The following is a 19265-nucleotide window of genomic DNA, read 5'->3' as shown; positions in this document are numbered from 1 at the left end:
ATGAATGAATTTAACTTGTATTTCGTGGTATGAGGGATAACATGCATTTTTGAATTTTTTGAATGCCGGAAACTCATACCAATCGGGTGAATTGAAATCTTGACAGGCACATTATTTGGCATGTTTATTAGCCAAAGACACTGTGGCAATATCAAAGTCAAACACACATACACCCCCCCCCCCCCCAAAGCAATAGGTTGTGGATTGATCACATGCAGATGCCGCCTCGCTCCAAGGCGATTGGGGCCGCAGTCTGGCTCGCTACAAGAGAGCCATTTAATCTCGGGCCGTCTGCCTGTGATCAATCTCCCGCCTGTGTTACCGCAGCATCGGCCATTCCTCATCATTTGGAGAGCGAGCTATTGACCGCGCCAGGAGAGCCTCCCGAGTGCATCTAGCGCGACTGTACCGTCAAAAGTGCCCTTTGTTCCACTGACACATCCTTATACATGGAAGCGCACATGCTGCATGTCAACAGCAGCTTTGAATGAGCCGCCTTATTGACATCTACGGCTGTGATCCGTTCTCCGTCAATGCAGCCTTTGTTTGAAATTCCTGCTTACCGGTCAAATCAGTAAGTATGCAGCACACCGTTTTCAAACGCGTCAAGTGAAAAGCTCGGTGTGATCAATCACTTTACTCGAGACGGGCAGTAGTCTGATACAAGAATACACATGTGTCAATATGTACATTTGATGTGTCAATAAACTCTTAATGCTCTTTTCCAAATGTTAAAATGAACAGCGACCACCACTTTCCAATGCCGGCGGTTCACCTCGTCTGTGAATGGTGCAAAGACATGTGTTTACACCTTTGGAGTGACAACCGTGACTTTACATTGTTAGTGAATTCATGACATTTGTGAGTGAAATATGTAAAGTCAGAGTTGCTACGCGGAAGGTGTATCCATAATTCTTTAAAGATTTGAGGGTACACCTTCCTAGTGGCAACCAGGCATGCGCCGTCAGAGGCGTAGCAAGGGTCCCCGGGGGCCCCGGGCAACAAGCAACATGGGGCCCTTCTGAGTCACATGACACACATACATACTCGCGCAGTATAATGAACACAAAGTTGGCGGGGGTGGGGGGGTGCGAGTGCGCGCACATGCGGTCATCTTGGCCATAAATGTGGCCAAAACTAACCACTTTACACTGACTCATATGCGCACCTTACGCCTTTTCTAGCTCCCAGAATACGCAGCGCTTGTGACGTAGGACAATAACAGAACTGGTTGCTATGGGAACGTACGCATACCCAAGGAATCTTGCTAAAAGGAGTATTAAAATTGCTAATAAAATCGTTTCGGATTATTTTAGATGCATATACAGTGCCCTCCATAATTATTGGCACCCCTGAAAAAAAGTCATTGTCTTGCTGAAAGACCCAGTGAAGACCCATCTTCAGCTTTCGGGCAGAGGGCAACAGATTTTGATCTAAAATGTCCTGGTATTTCAAAGCATTCATGATGCCATGCACCCTAACAAGGTTCCCAGGGCCTTTGGAAGCGAAACAGCCCCACAGCATCACTGACCCACCCCCATACTTCACAGTGGGTATGAGGTGTTTTTCAGCATGCACATCTTTCGTGGCACGCCAGACCCACTTAGAGTGTTTGGCCTCCTCCTCTACTGTATGCAGCAACCACTTTTCAGTAGCCGTGGCACAGAGGAGCGATTTGGTTTTCTTCGATGGGGAAAAAAGTTCAGGAGTTTCACCTCCTCCAGCCACCGTGTAGCACAGCTGATTCACTGACACTGAGCAACAACCGGTGGGGGAGGGTTGAGCCTTGCAGCTGCAAGCGAGAGATTTCTCCCTGCATTTTGGAACATAAAAAATAGCCAATACCTGAGGGACGGTATGACGGAAAATTTTTGCAGCATTGAACACGTGACGTTTTCATACCACGGTATACCCTGAAACTGGTAATCGGCGCATGTCTAGTGGCAACCATGACTTAACCACAGACTTCATAATATGTTGACGGGACACAGGGTGGATTAATAGTGGGCCTATCTCCGTCAAAGCTGACCGAGTACAAACACAAAGAGCTTTTTATGTTGACAATTCTTGTGAATAAATGCTTAAATCCTTGAATTCTTCATGGATATGGACGTAAAAGTCTTAATTCTTGGTTAAAAGCAAAAAAAAAAAAAAAAAAAGGGGGGCAGTTAGTATTTATTTTACGTAAATATGTCGCATGTGCACCTAGTCTTTAAGCTACTGTGGCGCCACCTTATCACCACAAAGAGCCTTTTATGTTGATAATTCTTGTGAATAAACGCTTAAATACCTGATTTTTAAAAAAAATGATGGACGTAAAACAGTCTCGATTTTTGGTTAAAAGCAAAAAAAAAAAAAAAAAAAGGGCAGTTAGCATTTATTTTATGTAAATATGTCGAATGTGCTGGTAGTCTTTAAGCCGCTGTGGCGCCGCCTTATCACCACAAAGAGCTTTTTACGTTGAAAATTTTTGTGAATAAATGCTTAAATCCCTGAATTCTGTTATAAATATGGACGTAAAACAGTCTCGATTCTTGGCTAAAGGCAAAAAAAAAAAAAAAAAAATACTGGCAGTTAGCATTTATTTTACGTGAATATGTCGAATGTGCTGCTAGTATTCAAACCGCTGTGGCACCGCCTTATTACCACAAAGAGCTTTTTATGTTGAAAATTCTTGTGAATAAATGCTTAAATCCTTGAATTCTTTAGAAATATGTACGTAAAACAGTCTTGATTCTTGGTTAAAAGCAAAAAAAAAAAAAAAAAAAAAGGGCAGTTAGCATTTATTTTACATAAATATGTCAAATGTGCTGCTAGTCTTTAAGCCACTGTGGCGCCGCCTTATTACCACAAAGAGCTTTTTATGTTGAAAAGTCTCGTGAAAAAATGTTTTAATTCCCTGAATTCTTTATACATATGAACGTAAAACCGTCTCCATTTTGGTTAAAAGCAAAAAAACGGGTAGTTAGCATTTATTTTACGTGAATATTGTGAATTATATGACGCTAATGCCATAGCGGTTAATTTCTTCCACTGATTGATGGATTGATTGATTTTTTCCAAAATGCATATATGGTACGAAAAATTTATAAAAATGCATTAATTGATTTGGGTGATACCCTGCCCTCTAGTGGGAAGAGTGAATATGACAACTCATTTCACTTGCATTCAGTTTTATTGATTTGGGTGGATTCCCTATAGCACAGGTGTCAATCCGATTCCAGAAAGGGCCAAGTGGGTGCTTGATTTTGTTGCAACCGATACAACGCAGAGAGTTTAACCAATGAACTTCCTGCTGAAACAAGCAGCACCTGACAAAGTTTAACTGATTAAGCATGTAAAAGATCTGATTGGTGAAAAGGTGTCCGCTTCATTGGTTGGAAAGCAAACCTGCACCCACTTGGCCCTTTCTGGAATCGGTTTGACACCTGTGCCCTATAGCATTTAAGCTAGCAAACTTTTGCTATGTAAGTCAGCCAAATGATCCTCATTTATTTATCTTTCCATACCGTTTGAGGCTCACCTCAAGTATTTTAATTTTTTATGTTCCCTATCAAATTACTCGATTACTCAAACTAACTGGTTCATCGATTAATCGACGACTAAAATAATCGATAGTTGCAGCAGTGATTTAATATAAAAACCAAGCCACATCACGGGGTTCAAAAAGTCACGAGTTGCCAACCCCTGGTATATGGTATCAGATCAGTGTACTTGAAGGATACTAAAAATACCTACACAAAGTAACTGAGCTTATCATATAGTATTTTGGAATCCTTGGCAGGTGGAACAGTTCCATCATGACTCAAAATTGGGAATAATGCACCGGGACATGGTGAGCAAAATAGTTAGCGTGTCATTGAAAAGGAGAATAAGTGCTGAGACTTAAAGAGGCATACTGTATATGTGACAGCCGGGAAAAAAGGTCTCACTACGCTTTATTTATATTTGCCATTTCAGCTATCTGCTCCAGAGGAAACGTATAGGCTGGCAAAAAATTGGGGTTGACCAAGAAATTGCGGAGATATGATTTGAGAGCGCCTTGACAAATGAATTAAACAAGTGACCGGCGTCCTCAACTCACTTTCTGCCGCATCAGCCAGAATCAAGCCCCTCAACCCTCCTCGCGGTAGGAGGACTTCATCCCCCACACTGCCTTGGGGCCATGTCAGATTTACAGTTATCCATGACAGGCTCTTATCGGGGATTTGGAGCGGAGACTTTGCAGAGTCATCGAGAACATTGGCGGGGATCGTTTTTATCCCTTGCTGGAGAAACAGTAAGAGGCCAAGGTTGGGATAGCAAACACACACACATCTTATACATATATACATATAAATATATATATATACACACACTGTGTTATACACACATAGAAAATTTCTGACATGGATGATAAGCCCTGCTGGGAACACTGGGTAGCAAGACGCTGTCAAATCAGCTCTACTATACAAGCTAGCTGACATCAGTGGCTTATGGGAATAGGGGAGTACTAAGAAAATGTGACTTCGGAATACATATTTATAAGTATGAGACGATCAAAATATACTTGCTAAATGCTTATAGAGCAAAAGTCCTCAACTTGAACCCTTAAATTCAAGTTTGGAGGATTCTGGAAGTACAAAAAATCAGAAGCCACATTATCGATGCGCCTTCAGATGAAAACTGTCATGTGCTGTCATGTTCGTGTTCTCAGTTGTTCTTTGTGACGCATTAAAGAGCACACAGTCTTTGTGACGCATCGAAGAGAGCACTGTATTTAAAAAGTACGTACGACAGGATAAAAAAAGTCTTAAATAGCATTATTATGTGAATAAATCATATTTTGAGACGATTCGACTATATACAACAATTTGGCAAAGCGCAGATGATGAGAAATTAGTCTTAATTTGCCGTTTAGCCACGCCTACCATTATAGGGCTCTAGCGTCCCCAACTGGTGGATGACGTCAGCGGGAGAATGGTTTCATCTGGGGCAAATAAGTATTTAGTCAACCACCAATTGTGCAAGTTCTCCTACTTGAAAAGATTAGAGTGGCCTGTAATTGTCAACATGAGTAAACCTCAACCATGAGAGACAGAATTTGGAAATTTTTTTTTAAAAAAAACAGAAAATCACATTGTTGGATTTTTAAAGAATTGTTTTGCAAATAATGGGGGGAAATTAGTATTTGGTCATCTACAAACAGGCAAGGTTTCTGGCTGTCAAAGAGGTTTAACTTCTTCTAACGAGGTCTAACGAGGCTCCACTCGTTACCTGTATTAATGGTACCTGTTTTAACTCATTATCGGTATAAAAGACACCTGTCCACAACCTCAGTCAGTCACACTCCAAACTCCACTATGGCCAAGACCAAAGAGCTGTCAAAGGACACCAGAGACAAAATTCTAGACGTGCACCAGGCTGGGAAGACTGAATCTGCAATAGGTAAAACACTTGGTGTAAAGAAATCAACTGTGGGAGCAATTATTAGAAAACAGAAGACATACAAGACCACTGAATCTCCCTCGATCTGGGGCTCCATGCAAGATCTCACACTGTGGCGTCAAAATGATATAGTTATATAGTGCTTGACGTCTTTTGCAATGAATAGCAAAAACATGTTTTATTTAGAATTCAATCTCCTCAGTAAATATAAGTTTTACATTGACTCGGTTCAATTTTGTAGCTTTTAAATACGTAGCATTTGCTCAAGTGCATCATCAATATAAATATGGACTTGACCTGCAGTCAGTCATGATCATAATCCTAAACATGAATATGCAAGGGTTATTTTTCTCTTATTAAAGATTCAAGGAGACAACTTTTTCCTCCTTTTTAAATTGTACTTTATACTCATCAGTAAAATAAATGTTTGCTCTTCACATTCTGTCCAAGGGTGCAGCAGAGTAAGTGGATGTTAAAATGCAATTTACAGGTTGCCAAAAGAATAAAAAAAAAATATATATATATATATATATATATATGCAAACTGCAAAACACGTTCAAGTAGAAAATTATCAAGTTTGCTTCAAATAAATTTTCATTCATTTGAACTTGCTATACTAAAATAATCCAAAGTACTGTACAAAACCTGTCAATGGTTACTTACAGTGCAGTAAAGTGCAATGAACGTATAATAATTAATCATTTAACTTATGCAGGGCATAAGCGAGCTAAGCGATTACCTATACCCTGAAAATAGTTCGATGCTACGCTTCCCCAATGTTTTCTAACATATCGAGTGCATTTCAATACGGTACATATAATACAGTATGTCAGCAGTCAAACAATGACAACTAATGGCAGGTGATTAACTCTAATTTTGAGTTAACTCACAGTTTCAGAACAAAACTAAAATTATCGCACAACAGCAAACTCAGTACCATAACTAGCAATCAATGAAACAACTGGAACAGTAACTGAATATAATGAACTTTGAACAATATTCACAGCGCCACATTGCATGCTGGGAGGCATGTTGTATGACAATAGTGTTGACAGCAGGTGGCAGTAGAGGTTGTGTGTCTCTCCCAAAGAATAAGTGGTGGCCAAAAGAAACTTCATGAAGCATTGAAACTTTGCAGCCAATTGATTCCAAGCTTCATGGTGGTTCATTTTCTCTATGGTGCTATCAAGTGGTCTTGGATCCCAAAAGTTAAACAGTGTTGAGAATTCTACAGCTATTTGTATCAACAATTATTTATATCAACCAAATGCAACAAGCGCTTTAAGTACAGTTTTTACTTAGAAATAATAGCTTTCCCACAGTGTTTTGGCTTGAAGGAGGTGGGGGGGGGAGTTCTAGCTACACGTCCACCAAAGGGACCTTACCCAGGGTGAATTTATGCATTCATTCAATTGCCCTATTCAGGTTCAGTTGATCTAGATCAGTACTTCTCAAATAGTGTGGCACGTCTCCAACTCAGGGAACATACTGCTTTTGGCATACGAGAAGTGTAGTTGCACATCCACTCAGTGGGTGGCAGTGGCACTCCCGTTTTCAGAGTTTACGCAGTAAATAAGAGCACACAACAAAGAGCACTGGAGATATGAAGAATTTAAGACGAGGAAATATGAACAAACATATGTAGCGTTTGGCTTTGACCTTTGATACAATGACAGAGGAGGAAAAAACAGTCTGTTTACTTTGTCTAAAAATGTTTGCAGCGGACAGCAGGAAGCCAAATCAATTTAGACGTCACTCAAAGACATTAGATTCCAATATCATTGATAAGCCTCGTTTTTCTTTTCAGCGAAAACGTGCCAAATATTGCCAACAATCGTCCCGCTTTGTCAGTGTTAACATCAGTAAACCAGCGAGCACTGTTAGCATCATATCAGGTGGCGTACCAAGTTGCTCAGTGCAAAATAACCCCGTACCATAGCAAAGAAGCTGATACAGCCTGCAGCAAAAATAAAAACTGTCCCTCTGTCCAATGACACTGTTGTTTTCGTTCTTTTAATTTGTGTGAGTTAAAGCAAGACCAGGGAGTTTTTCATACTCCCATTTTGACCATTCAACATGCCTCGTTTATTAGTAGAAAGCAGAGAACAGGAAGGTGTTTGGGGGGGACAGAAGAAAAGAAGGAGAGAGGGACAGAAGAAGTACAAACAACAACAAGAAATACATTGAATGCCTACACTAACTATGAATAAGTTGGTGTTATCGTTAGCAAGTTGTATTTCCAGTTGACACCATGTGGGGGGACCTGATGAACAAGGAAAAACTGAGGGGGAGGGTCAGAAAGATAAGTGATTGGGGGGGGTGACGTGTACACAAATCAGCCATGTGAGGTGCAGAACCCAGTATATAGACCCTACCCACTGACGTCACAAAACCACGTGCTCGCTGTATGGTCCCGCCCACTTGTCCGTCATTTTGTCTCTGTATTAGCATTGGTTTCAATTGATCGAGGAATTTAAAATGCATTTCATGGAAGACCCGGTGCTTTCTGATGCCGTAAACTCACTGGATGTGTTGCATAAAAGGAGTTATGTGGAAAAGCTTCGTTCTATACAGTCGCCAGATCCATATTTGATGCCCAAATCGATGTTTTTCGACCCACTGTCTTCGCCCTGTCTGCCTGACATCTGCTACGCTGATATTTACAATTATCTTGTCCACACAAAATCAGCCTATTCTCACGAAAATTTGGAAAAACTTCAAGAGCTTGGAGGCTTATAAATACTTCGTTGCTGGTTGGGTGAAACAGGTCCTCGTCCACGAAAATTCGGCAGGAATCTATCTTGTGCTTGGAAAGGTGAGTTACGAAATTTTGAATTCAAAATCTTTTGTTATTGCTAACATCCACTGTCAAGTCTAATGTATTTCATGTCGTTTGTCAATGGAGTTAAGGCTTTTGATGTTTATATGGTTTAGCGATAGCACTCTCACTACATACATACGTGTATGTTGTCGGCGATTAGCCTAGCAATGATCTTAATTGTGGTTATTTGTCAGCCCAAAACCCTCTAAGTATATCTTAAATGCATCTTACCTGATATAAAATGACTACTACATAGTCTGTGGTGATTTTTTTGGTGCCCAGTTTTCACGTCGAATTGCAGCCGTCCATTTCGCTCTCCTCTTTGGATCCCTCGGAATACGGTAAAACTTCAAGTCTCTCCTTCCATCTTCTCTGTTAGTGCAACCAACAGCCACACACGCCTTCACCATTTTGATTATTAATGTTAAGGAGCAGAAAAACACGCCGTAAATAGGAGGAATGTACGTAGCCGTAACAGGTTAACACTATGTTTTGACGGACAATTGGGCGGTACCATTCAGGAGAGCGGAGTTGTGACGTCAAGTGGGTAGGGTCTATATGTGGATCCCTTGTGAGTATGTTGGCATCCTATTCTATGCTATCTATTCGCTAATCCTGACACTGAGTTGTTCAACTTGAATATGTGTAATTGCACCTAGTCATGCATGAATCCCATCAGACATGTGATAGTCCTGCAGACGAGTGGAAATGCCGCGCAGGAGCATGGCCCTTCCCCAGCCAATCGGGGAGGGTGAGCCAGCGCAGTCCATACCTTCTCCCACAGCCCAGCAAATAAAACATTTCTTATTTTCAACATCACCATAAGATATGATTTAGCCACAATTGGATTCATTTTCTCATCACTATTCATTCTTCACACAGCCGCTGGAAACAGAAATGTCGTTCAATCCAACTGGAGATGACTGGGAGATGAGGATTTTACAACACTGTGCGCTGGTCCTCATGGGAAATCAAGTCTTCCTTAAGGCAATACACTACCGCTTTTGTCCACCTGCACTGCTAAAATTGACCAAAACTGAAAGTTCCCAAGTGTTGCTTTAATTCATTTGCTCCCAAAAAACGTATAAATATCTTCTATTTTTAATTGCTTCAGTGTCCCAAAAACGTATTTATAGGTCTCTTACATTTTTTTTTTTTTCCCCACAACAGACATCTCTAGGTTCCGATGCAAGTTCGCTCCAAAGCACGTTAAAAATCCATTTTAAAGCAATAAAACTGGCCACTGGAGGGCAGTAGCGCATTTGGTAAGAACTCATATCGGACCGTGAAAAGAAATGAATGAAGAGAAATGTCAGGAAACGGAAGTTGGAAGAAGTAAGAAGCGTGAGAAAAATGTGGAGAACGATGTAAAACACGAGGCACATGCCCCACACATGTTTCCTAGGTGAATTCTGTTATGAGATAGTGGTCACTACAAAAAAAAAAAAAAAAAAAAACAAAAAAAAAACAAAAAAAAAAAAAAAAAAATTGATGAGACAGACAGGCGAGGGAAAAATTTACCCCGTCTGCCGATACAGCCGCGGGCATTACAGCGTCATCTCTCAGTTCAATAGTTTAGTTATGTGTAAATAAATTGTTACTTTGCTATCAAAAGCTCTATTTGTCATGTTGTTTGTTATTTTGTAGAAGGAAAACATTATTCAGATGTTTGGGATGTCACAAAAGCAAAAAATAGCTGTGTTAAAGTCAATGTTTGAAATGTATGCTTTTACAAAAAGCTCAATTTCTCTGTTTTTTCATCAGAAATTGGAAAATTGCTCAAACTAAGCTATTTTCTAATGCTGATATCTAACGAATGGAAAAAGATATTAACTTTTTTTTCCTGCTGAAAGAAGAGAGTCTAATCTTTCTTTTGGTGGGTTCCATGTTTATATAGCAATAGAACAGAATTTTCTGTGGGCCTTGCAAAATCAGTCAAAATTCAGTAAAACGGCCGGGAGTGAAGGGGGTTGCTCTGGTGAAAATGGCTAGGGAGTGAATGAGTTCATGTTGCTAATCAATTTCAATTCATTATTATTTATTCATTTTATAAAATTTTCCTAATTCCCAATCCTTTAGGACAATCTTCAGTTTTTTTTTTTGTTTTTTTTCCGCTTTTGACAATTGTCCATTATAATTTGTCGTTGCTAATGAAAAACTGTGTTGGAATTTCACTGTACAATTTGAATGGCTGGCAAACATAAACCATACAGTAGCACACTTGGCGTCTTCCTACGCATGAGCTGCATGAGGTTCACTCATGCCTGCAGCCTGTGTTTAAAAGCCATTATTCCTCGTGTGCAGGCCCTGGATGTGTTCACTGGTGTGTACTGTCTGCTGCTTTCACGAAATGCATAAATAGACACAGCAATCATGTTACCTTTTTTTATTCTGTCATCCCCTGCATGGGCCAGTTGAAGTGGAGAGGCTCGGAGGGCAAAGAGGAGGCCAGCAATTACTAATCCCCCCTATTTGCCGCTTCACATCCCAGCAAGGGCAAGCGGGTCCGAGCGGACGGTGATGACGACCCTGCATGATGATTCAATTCAACCTCCATTCAACCTTTGACTCGACTGACACTGATTGATGGACCATATAAACATTCCGTACCTGCTTAGCTATTGAAGAATACTACATGTACAACTATGTGAGGCTGTAGGAAGCCAGGCTACACTATAAGGCCAAGGCCCTTTAACACAAACGAGTTGATGCAAATGAATGGCGCAACAGCGAGATCAAAACTGATGATCCATTAAAGTAGTGTTTCCAAACTGGGGGTGAAGGGTCCAACATGGGTCACGGGGCAATTTACACAGGGTTACCAATAGTCAGCGTAAAATGGAATAAGCAATATTATGAGTCACCTCTCTGGTAGAAAGATTCTGATTTGAACAAGGGCATAGGATTGCATTGGGAGAGTGGGGACATAACACTACTAACTTTTCAGGATGTTGAAATTGTCCCCACCAACTTTTAAGCAAACTTATTTGCATACAATAATTAGTTCAGTTATAATGTAATTTGTCTTCCCAAATGCTGTAAGGATAGAATTGACCCTACCTTTATTAACTCATTCACGCCAAGCCATTTTCACCGGTGCAACCCCCTTTGCTCCCGGCCGTTTTACTGGATTTTGACTGATTTTGCAAGGCCCACAGAAAATTCTGTTCTATTGCTATATAAACATGGAACCCACCAAAAGAAAGATTAGACTCTCTTCTTTCAGCAGGAAAAAAAAGTTCATATATTTTTCCATTCTTTAGAAATCAGCATTAGAAAATAGCTTAGTTTGAGCAATTTTTCAATTTCTGATGAAAAGACAAAAATTGAGCTTTTTGTAAAAGCATACATTCCAAACATAACTTTGACTTAACACGGCTATTCTTTGCTTTAGTCACATCCCAAACATTTGAATAATATTTTCCTTTTACAAAATAACAAACATGACAAATAGAGCTTTTGATAGCAAAGTAACAATTTATTTACACATAACTGAGAGATGACGCTGTTGTGGCCGCGACAGCCGGGTAAACTTTTGCCTCATCGCCACCTGTCTCATAAAGATGGATTTTTTTTTAGTCTCTGCGGGGTCTGCTCGGCGAGCAGCACTGACTCAACGGCATCGTCCGCTGCACAGGTGGTCCCGGTCGTTCTGCTCGGTCGTCCAGCGCCTGGCATCCCGAGCGTCTTCTAGGTTGTTCTGCTCGGTCGTCCGCCTCCTGGATGTCCATTCGGTCGTCTTTCGCCGGTGCCCTGGCCGTGCGGCCCGGTCGTGCGTTGCCATTGAATCGGGTTGCGGGTCTTACCAAATGCGCTACTGCCCTCCAGTGGCCAGTTTTATTGCTTTAAAATGGATTTTCATCTTTGTGCTTTGGAGCTAAATTGAATCAGAACCCAGAGATGTCTCTTGTTTAAAAAAAAAAAAAAAAAAAAAAAAAAAAAAATTATAAATTCGTCTTTGGGACACTGAAACAAGTAAAAATAGAACATACCTATAAGTTTTTGGGAGCAAATGAGTTGTGATTTTTTTTTTTTTTTTTTTCCCCCCTTACTTTTGACTTAGATTTACCGTTTTTCACTGACTGAATGTGCCGGTCCATGTTTTCTGCTCAAATGCACGTTTGATTGGCTGACGACTTACATTTATTTTAAATGTATTAATTTATTTTAAAGTACTTTTATGTGCAACCTATGCAAACATTTTTTCAGTATGTTAATAAAACTTATGTTCAAATATTGCCATTTAAATTCGCTAATAAAATCCAGAAATGTATTCTGGAAGTTTTCAAAATGTTTCTTTGGTAGTTTTTGAAAACAAAGGTTTGAATTGAACAGTGTATCACCTGAACAATAGACATAAAAGTTAGTATAATTCAATACAGATTATTTTGGCATTGGCCATTATTCGTGAGAAATGTAGCCCTGACCCCCGTTCACCCAATCTGTTTGTTCTTATGAACTAATTTGCTCCCAAAAATGTATAAATACGTTCTATTTTTAATTGTTTCAGTGTCCCAAAGACATATCTATGCATCTTTTACGTTTTTTTTTTTTTTTTTTTTTCATTCATTCATTTTAGCTCCAAAGCACAAAGCTGAAAATCCATTTTAAAGCAATAAAACTGACCACTGGAGGGCAGTAGTGCATTTGGTAAGACCCACAACCCTATTCAACGGCAATGAACGGCCAAGCCGCACAGCCGGGGCGCAGGCGGAAGACGACCGAATGGATGCCAGGCTGCGGATGACCGAGCAGAACAACCGGTAGGACGCCCAGGATGCCAGGCGCTGGACAACCGAGCAGAACGACCGGTACCACTCAATGCCGTTAAGTCAGTGCTGCTCGTGAGCAGAGCCCGCAGAGACTCAAAAAAATTCATCTTTTTGAGACAGGTACGATGAGGGAAAAGTTTACCCTGGCTGTCACTGCCAAAACAGCGTTATCTCTCAGCTATTTATGTGTAAATAAATTGTTACTTTGCTATTAAAATCTCTATTCGTCTTGTTGTTTTGTTATTTTGTAAAAGGAAAACATTATTCAGATGTTTGGGATGTAACTAAAGCAAAAAATAGCTGTGTTCATGTCAATGTTTGAAATGTATGCTTTTACAAAAGCTCAAAGATATGAACTTTTTTTTCCTGCTGAAAGAAGAAAGTCTAATCTTTCTTTTGGTGGGTACCATGTTTATATAGCAATAGAGTAGAATTTTCTGTGGGCCTTGCAAAATCAGTCAAAATCCAGTATAACGGCCGGGAGCGAAGGGGGTTGCTCCGGAGAAAATGGCTGTGAGTGAATGAGTTAAGGACAAAATAAATATCTTGGCTGTAACCAGAAGTCCTTTTGATTCACTGTTCTCCAGTTTGCCCTCTCTTTATATGACGTCAGCCATCCTCATTATCATCAGCCTCCCCCACGCAGCATTAATCTTCTCCATCCCACACTTAGGAACATAAGTTCAGAACACTCATAGGAAGAGCAATTTTTCTTCCCCCCATTTAAGGTTTATCAGCGGAGCTGTCGCAAATTTGTAATTGGGTTTGCGAGGACAACCAGGACCTCACTTAAACATCCAATGTCTGATCTCATTAATGTTTTCTTTTTCTTTTTTTTTTTTAATGGGCAGCTTTCCAACCAAGAGGCAGACCCTGGTCTGAATTGGGCAGATAAGCCATTGATGGAGCGCCTGATGGATGGAGCCTGATAGCTTGTGACTGTCAAATATCTACTAGAACAAGCCTCTGAGGGGGAGTCAAGTGCTCTTGTGCTACCGTGCACTGAATCATGGCTAAACGACACGTAAGAATGCCTAAAGTTAATTTATGGCTTTCACCAATCATCTCATGCTTTTTTCATTGCATTTATTCCAGGGTGGCGGCAAAATTTATACACGCCTGACTGTGTTGAATTATGAACCACCACCTGTATTTATGAAGTAAAATGATACTGTAAAATATTTTGTTCATTCTTTGACTAACATGGAAATTTCACAATCGCATGGAAACCACATTTGGATTTTAGCTTGTTCATAACATTTTTGCGCAGCTAACATTTTCTCGTCCGGTGGCTGGAGATGTCACATCCTTTTCTTGTACATTAGCGTTTTTATCCTTTTAAGGTCCAGGCCTATTTTGTCTGATTTTGCATTCCTTTGATGTTCTTCACAATAACCTGGTTAGGTCCATTTTTTCCAGACACCATTACCTTCATGTCCAAACTGTTGTTTTTTTTTTTCTTTCACTGACAAATTATAATCAACATTTTGAACCCCAAAAGACAAAAAAATAGAAAATATTTTTGTCAAAATTTGTAATAATAATAATAATGATATAATCTCGACAAACCGTTTTGAAGCTTGAAAATACTTATTCAGCTTGTTAGGATGAACAACACAAAGTGACTTATACGCAGTGTTGTTAATTTTACTTTAAAAAAGTAATTAATTACAGTTACAAATTACTTCTCCCAAAAAGTAATTGCGTTAGTAACTCAGTTACCTGAATGTAAGAGTAATTAGTTACTTGGCAAAGTAACTACTGATAATCCCCCCCCCCCCCCCCCCCCCCCCCAAAAAAAAAGGTCACACAATGTGAAGCTTAAAGGGTTTGGGGGACAATTGGCCCTAGCCCAATTCTTTACCCTCCACTTAACTAGACACAAGGGTATTGCGATAACTAGCTAGTAACCTTTGCTATGTGTGGAAGTCATTTAAAGTTGTGAATCAATCGTTAAAGTTGTTCAAATTGCTCCCGTTATTGCATTAGTTCCCTTCTGTCTACTAAACATGTGTAAGTTTTAAAACTGTTTCATCATTTAAAGACAGATTTAAGTTAAGATTTTGCCGATTTAGGAGCATTTTAGATATAAAAAAAAATAATAAAATACTTAGGTTCGCTAGGAAGGATCTCTACATCAGGGCCTTCCTGAGCGGTCTACTGCTTTAAGATGGCGGCTGTTTACTAACGCATGTAGTCCTTAAAACATGTTGGCAATGCAGCAGTGTCTGTCATTTGCATCTAGTTCTATAATATGATATCTACCGTGTCATGTGGGCGTAGTTTGTCGGCTATGGGTACAGTCAGGTATTATTGGAGCCACCTAGCATCGCGGTTGCAACGGCGTCTTCCCCACTCCTGCTCTGCTCTCGTCCCTGAGAGTCCGTTTCTCTCAGACTTTTTTTATTCAACCAACTTAGTAATGCATAATAACGCACGCCTTTCCCGCCTCAGTAACGGTAACGGCGTTGCCAAGATGAGAAAAGTAATTAAGTAGATTACTCATTACTAAAAAAAATAACGCCGTTAGTAACGCCGTTATATTGTAACGCCGTTATTAACAACACTGCTTATACGGCACGTTACAGTGGGGCAAATAAGTATTTAGTCAATCACCAATTGTGCAAGTTCTCCCACTTGAAAAAATTAGAAAGGCCTGTAATTGTCAACATGGTTAAACCTCAACCATGAGAGACAGAATGTGAAGAAAAAAAAAACCTGAAAATCACATTGTTGGATTTTTAAAGAATTTATTTCCAAATAAGAGTGGAAAATAAGTATTTGGTCACCTACAAACAAGCGGTCTAACTTCTTATAACGAGGTCTAACGAGGCTCCACTCGTTACCTGTATTAATGGCACCTGTTTTAACTCATTATCGGTATAAAAGACACCTGTCCACAACCTCAGTCAGTCACATTCCAAACTCCACTATGGCCAAGACCAGGGCCGGCCCAGCCTATACGCAGACTATGCAGCTGCTTAGGGCCACTGACCACTTGGGGGCCCCCCAATCTGGCATTTTTTTTTTTTTTTTTTTTAACACTACAGTTTGCTTTATTTGACTTTTGTGAGTTTTGATACTTGATTACAAGCTTAAAAAAATAAGTTCTTCCTTAACTTCTTTCTTTCCTATTTTAGAAAAAGGTTTGGCGCTATCTACTGTAAGTACTGACAATCATTTGGGGGGAGAAGTTTTAAGTATACAGTGCAACAAAATCTGATTAATATACAAAATATGGACGTATGGGTTGGATTGCATGTATGGGTTTCACAGTATACTGTGACGAAATGGTGGGCCAAAAATACGGGCCCCTTTGCATTATTTTGCTTAGGGCCCCCAAATGGCCTGGGCCGGCCCTGGCCAAGACCAAAGAGCTGTCGAAGGACACCAGAGACAAAATTGTAGACCTGCACCAGGCTGGGAAGACTGAATCTGCAATAGGTAAAACGCTTGGTGTAAAGAAATCAACTGTGGGAGCAATTATTAGAAAATGGAAGACACACAAGACCACTGATAATCTCCCTCGATCTGGGGCTCCATGCAAGATCTCACCCCGTGGAGTCAAAATGATAACAAGAACGGTGAGCAAAAATCCCAGAACCACACGGAGGGACCTAGTGAATGACCTACATAGAGCTGGGACCACAGTAACAAAGGCTACTATCAGTAGCACAATGCGCCTCCAGGGACTCAAATCCTGCACTGACAGACGTGCCCCCCTGCTGAAGCCAGTACACGGTTCGCTAGAGAGCATTTGGATGATCCAGAAGAGGACTGGGAGAATGTGTTATGGTCAGATGAAACCAAAATAGAACTTTTTGGTAGAAACACAGGTTCTCGTGTTTGGAGGAGAAAGAACACTGAATTGCATCTGAAGAACACCATACCCACTGTGAAGCATGGGGGTGGAAACATCATGCTTTGAGGCTGTTTTCCTGCAAAGGGACCAGGACGACTACTCTGTGTAAAGGAAAGAATAAATAGGGCCACGTATCAATAGATTTTGAGTGAAAATCTCCCTCCATTAGCAAGGGCATTGAAAATGAGACGGGGCTGGGTCTTTCAGCATGACAATGATCCCAAACAGACAGCCAGGGCAACAAAGGAGTGGCTTCGTAAGAAGCATTTCAAGGTCCTGGAGTGGCCTAGCCAGTCTCCAGATCTCAACTCCATAGAAAATCTGTGGAGGGAGTTAAAAGTCCGTGTTGCCCAACGACAGCCCCAAAACATCACTGCTCTAGAGGAGATCTGTATGGAGGAATTGGCCAAAATACCAGCAACAGTGTGTAAAAAAGCTTGTGAAGAGTTACAGAAAACGTTTGGCCTCCGTTATTGCCAACAAAGGGTATATAACAAAGTGTTGAGATGAACTTTTGGTATTGACCAAATACTTATTTTCCTCCATGATTTGCAAATAAATTCTTTAAAAAACAATGTGATTTTCTGTTTGTTTGTTTTTTTCCCACATTCTGTCTCTCATCGTTGAGAATGTTGACATGTTGACAATTACAGGCCTCTCTAATATTTTCAAATGGGAGAACTTGCACAATTAGTGGTTGACTAAATACTTATTTGCCCCACTGTATTATGTTGTTAATACGTCTGAAACTGTAATAACCCGTGATTGCTTGATGCCAAGGAACATGAGGAACGCTAGGTCTTGATCTTGAACTACGCCGATTTATGGCTAGGATCACACCTCTTCTGAAAGTGTTCATCTGATGTCTCGGCAGCAGGAGCCTAAAGCGCCACATTTTTTTTGTAATATTTGGACTTCAAGTGACAATGTTTGTGCCATCGTTGGCCTACTTATGCCACTTTGAGGATTATCAAGTTTTACATGTACCTAGGAGGCGTTAATCAGGAAGAGACGAAGCAGACATCGGGCTAAGAGAAGATTTTCCCGCATGGGGCCCACGCTGAGGGGGATGCCCGGCAGCATTCTATGGATGGAGGTTTGCGACATGCTTCAAAGTGACACAACTCTAACTTGGATTTGCCTTGTGGCATTGTGAAGAGAAAAAAACAACATAACATCTTTTCTTTGATAAAAAGTATGAGGAAAAAACCTTGTATGGTTTATAAGACAAAATAATAAAATAAAACTGGCGGCACAGTTGTGAGATCAAAGGTGCAATCCCGGGCCCTGGCCTTCCTGTGTGGAGTTTGCATGTTCTCTCCATGCCTGCGTGGGTTTTCTCAGTACTCCGGTTTACCCACAACATCTCAATAACATGCATGGTCAGCTGATTGAACACGCCAAATTGCCTCTGGGTATTAAGAGCGGGATTTTAATGCAACAATAATGATTAATTCAGTAGGGAAACACAACAACACATCTTTTAATCGCAGGTTGCGTTCCAAGCATTGCAGAACCTTTGGCAATGATACACCGATTATGCTGCCGGAGATCTAAATAATGGAGCAGTGTTGTTTTTGGCAGCCATTTTAATATTCATCTCAGTCTTTTGGTTGATAAAACTTCTTTGTCTTAGTCAAATTTTAGTCATTTCAAAATGTGTCTAGTTTTAGTTGATGTTTACTCAATATTTTCATCCGTAAAATTTAAAAGTTTCACAACAAAAATATGAAAAGGTTCCTAACATTTCGAATGAACATTGACAGATGACCACATACAGTAGCATCTACAAATCTATCACATAATAATACACACAGCAGGAATACAGTAGGCTACATTACTTTCAATTAGTTATACCCACCTGGACGCCACGAACTGGAGAAGACACTAGACTAGTGGGTGAGTGTGGGTGGCGCAGCATGTCACATGAGTGACACAACCAGGCAGGGTAACTACACATAAAATGCTCCACATTGTGAACATGTGACTGAAACTATGGCGCGTTTTTGCCTCGTTCTCGTCAGACGAAAACTGGCATTCGTGTAATTATGTTTTAGTCTCCCAAGACACGTTTTTAGCTCGTTATCGTCTCATCGTCATAAAAAATTGTTTATCAACGAATTATTTTCGTTATAGTCATAATTGAGAAAAACAACACTGACATAGAGGCACATTTATTCCAAAAAAACAAACAAAACAAACAAACAAAAACATCAAGACATTTATTAAACTCTGGTTGAGGTCAACTGCAACAGTAAATACACAAAGATAGGAAAATTACACATACGTTGAAATATATATATAGTCTTCTGAATGTGCCCATTAGCTTAATGCTAATACACAACGGAATACGCCATTCAAACGCTACAAAAAATTAGCACC

The 19265-nt window shown here is 40.2% G+C and overlaps 1 protein-coding gene and 1 long non-coding RNA gene across 8 annotated transcripts in view; one reads left to right on the top strand and one right to left on the bottom strand.

The window, feature by feature from the left end:
- il1rapl1a (interleukin 1 receptor accessory protein-like 1a) overlaps window positions 1–19265 on the bottom strand; it is a 628485-nt gene that overhangs the window by 508338 nt on the left and 100882 nt on the right. The gene's annotated exons all lie outside the window — the stretch shown is intronic.
- On the top strand, window positions 241–18129 carry LOC130927165 (uncharacterized). 3 transcript variants are annotated; one of them, XR_009066365.1, is made up of 5 exons: window positions 241–574; window positions 3961–4129; window positions 4194–4292; window positions 13873–14045; window positions 14117–14183. It is a non-coding gene; the product is annotated as an uncharacterized LOC130927165 (long non-coding RNA). The 3 variants fall into 3 exon arrangements; XR_009066363.1 differs by lacking the exon at window positions 14117–14183 and adding an exon at window positions 17875–18129 and having other exon boundaries at window positions 3961–4292; XR_009066362.1 differs by having other exon boundaries at window positions 3961–4292.

The sequence above is a fragment of the Corythoichthys intestinalis genome, chromosome 12, assembly GCF_030265065.1.
Source record: "Corythoichthys intestinalis isolate RoL2023-P3 chromosome 12, ASM3026506v1, whole genome shotgun sequence".
NCBI classification, from domain to species: Eukaryota; Metazoa; Chordata; class Actinopteri; order Syngnathiformes; family Syngnathidae; genus Corythoichthys; species Corythoichthys intestinalis.
Note: the sequence above shows the minus strand (reverse complement) of the source record. Positions and strands in the feature narration are given on the sequence as shown.